Genomic DNA, 3,480 nt, shown 5'->3' with positions numbered 1-3,480 from the left:
TGCGGGCCTGTCACCAAACAGATTGAGTCCTTCATCTACTTAGACCCTCCTACGCAACTACTCAACACGCAAGTCGAGGGTATAGTCGCTTAACTACAACCGAGTGACGCTACTCAACTCGACGCAAGACATAATACGGTTGCCATAACAACTTACATTTGCCTAATGAAATACATAGCTATTTTCAGATTTACACATCCCATTCTACTCATTATATTCAGTCTTCCTTTATAAATCAAAAGTATTATAATGTACTTTCGCTTACTATTGTTTACATCTATGACTTTTCTGATTGTAAGTTCGTTCACGCGTTCTAGCGTAAAATACACCAGTGTCCGAATTATTTCAAAGGCCTACTATATGTAAGCCTCGCGTGTATTATATCAATATGTAATGTATGTATGAATCTCAGTTGATTTTGATATAAAATGTGCTAAAATGACAGCCTATTTTGAAATAGCTATGAGTGCTCTTGGCTGCTAATCTAACACTATTATTCCTCCAGAGATGTACTAAAAAGTTAATGATAATATATCCACCGTCACAATGATTTATCTTCACTGCTTAGCGTTGATGAAATGCATTTCTTAAGTAAGTCGTAAAAATGGAGGAAAAAAAGTCTTAATAATATCAAGATAAAATTATTAAAAGTAACACAATTATCATCCACAATGTTATCTGACAATTCGTAAATCTTATTGCAATAGTATAAGGTCCAAATATGGTCAGTTAAGAGCCGCTAAGCAGCTGGTAGTAAAATAATGTCTATCGCACGTAAAGACAGTAGTCGCTTCTTACACTGCCTTGTAGTACAAACTTGTCTGTCTTGTCTATGTCTCTTCTATCATCGGAAAATAGAACAAGAAGACGACAATGTGTATACAAAATCGCGTTACTCCAATATACAGCGCCATCTATTGAAAGGCGGTTGAGTTATTTTGAAGCAGAGGGCCTACCGCGAACCACTTCATTCGTCCACTTCGTCTCTTTGTCCATTGAATATGCAAGAGCGATAGATAGATAGAGGCAGACGACGAAATTTCGAGTTTCGCGTTAGGCTCGCAGGTCGCGGTTCCATGAATTTTGTTCGGTGCTTAGACCTCTAAGATCTGACCACGATATATGGACATTGTCGTTTTCTTGTTTTATTCGTCCATACTTGTATCAAGTCTATATAGACATAATTGTCTATGGTTCAAGTCTATATAGACATAATTGTCTATGGTCTGCTCATTTCATTCTAAACTTTCTCTCCCGTCGTGCCATTTGGCTTTTATATTTATATAGTGGTAATTTATACTGAAATAAGTCAAACAACCATCTTTTCAATTTGTAAAGAAACAACCATCTTCATTAAGTACCTACCCTCTAAGTGTCACGATGAAAAAGTAACCTCAAAATGAGCGGTAATCATCTAAATAAAGGACGCTTATCACATGAAATTTCGTACATTGACCTGCCTGTTACTATCTCTACCGCACAAGCGCAATAATTGTATTGCTGTCTCGCCCGTATGCCGGCGGTCAAGGACACTGTGCTATTGGGACAGCAATATAATTCTGCGCGTGCAATAGAGACAGGAACAGGCGGTCAATGTCAATGTACGAAATTCTCCGTGGTAAGCGTCCTTTCTTTAGAGAAAGCATTTTATCTAATAAGAAGCATTAACTAAGAAAAAGTGAAGTTTCTAAAAGAAAGCATTGTCTAAGAACCAGTGGAACAAATGCTTTTTCTAAACGAATCGCTGTTGGTTTGACAATTATTTGTTTTAAACAATTTTGTGAAGTCCATTAGATTTATAATAATAATCTCGCTTGTGCTAAATCTGAGCCTAAATTCCTTGCTAAAATAAACGAGACTAGTTTTGTTAGCAGCAGCCTATGAAATTATGAATCTCACTTTTATAAAAACATTTTAAAATGTGACAAAAATACAAATTAGTTTTAAGGTTTAGTTCTTAAGTTCTGTCTGGTATCTCTTTATGAATGAATTATTATATTATTTTCCATAGTGCCGTAGAATTTGTATTTAGTTGTGTAGAATTTTTTTTATTTTCCGTCCAATGTATTTTCGTTGCGTGATTTAGTTTACTTATAATGAATTTAATTGTGTGTTTTTAGATTATGTTTTAGTGATATTATTGATCTTTTTTACTTATTTCTGCAGATATAGTTTAAAAAAAAATACTGTTTGCTTTCAAAATATAATTATGAAAATACGAGCCATTACAACTATTGTGTAAGCGTATGTACCTTGAAGATATTTTCTACGTAATGTAAAGCGAAGTTTTGTATCATGTATCATATAATTCATACTTTTTGTATATCGTAGTTATATAATTGAGTTCGAGGAGGCATTTCTATATAAAGTAGGAAAAAAAAAATTGGTCATTAACAGTCAAGACTGGCTATATTTATTGGCTATGTGCGGAGTGCTTGGTGGAGGAACTAAAAGCGATAAGCGTGCTTGATGTGGCTGAAAATTGCGATTTCATTGCTTGTTTTTTTACATGTAAGCTTGTTTTTTTTTACAGATTAATAAATACTTTTTGCATCATAAATAAATAAAATCCAATTTATACAACATTAAGCTGATTTTAAGATTTAACTCGAATGTTTTAGTCACTCGCGTGACATTTTCGAAGATTGGTAGGTCTCCATTTTCAAGCACCAATAACAGCGCATAAGCAGCGGTCACAATAACCGCGCGCCGCGTCGACCAATGGTCTAATTTCATTTTCTCAAAAATGGACGGCAAAGTCGACTTTGCCGTTTAAAAAATAGGTTGCGAAGCGCGTAGTTTATGGTCAGTCAAAAATTAAAAAGTTAAAAACATTGCAGTCTCGATTTTGGGACTGCAATGTTGCATACAAATTCCATTATTTGTCGAGTTCCAAACTTTTTAAAAGTTGAAATGGCCATATCAAATGAAGGCACAGGCCCATTAAACAGCCAAACAGATGATTAGTACCGCGACTATTTAGCTGTCTCAAATAGGTTGGCGTATTTTCGGCAGAAAAATACACTTCTATTTTTTTATTAAAAAAATAAAAAGGCGGCAAAGCTAATTTTTTCAATTGTTTCTACTTTTTTCTGTGAAAATATATACGTAAGAACGTTGCTTTTGTAAAATATTTCTATGATATTTATATTTGTTGCACCATTTTTGAGAAAAGCACTATATATGACTCGGCTGGAAGGCTACTTGCTGGCTTCGGATTCAATTAAACGGACTCCCAAGGTCGTCCGTTTAAAACGAATCCTCAGCCTGCAAGTAGCTACTTCCGAGCCTCGACAATAATGTACTATTCTATGCCACTATAGAACCTTGTCGCTTTGACTTCTGGATCCATGACATACATCACTCAATAACCACTGTCGTAGAAGATAAACAAATTGATTTATTATGACATGGTTCTATAGTGAACTAGAAATCAAATTGGTTGACTGTACACCAGTATGTATACATACAAAATGTTAC

Source organism: Cydia splendana, chromosome 7 (assembly GCF_910591565.1).
Source record: "Cydia splendana chromosome 7, ilCydSple1.2, whole genome shotgun sequence".
Classification (NCBI taxonomy): Eukaryota; Metazoa; Arthropoda; class Insecta; order Lepidoptera; family Tortricidae; genus Cydia; species Cydia splendana.
Note: the sequence above shows the minus strand (reverse complement) of the source record.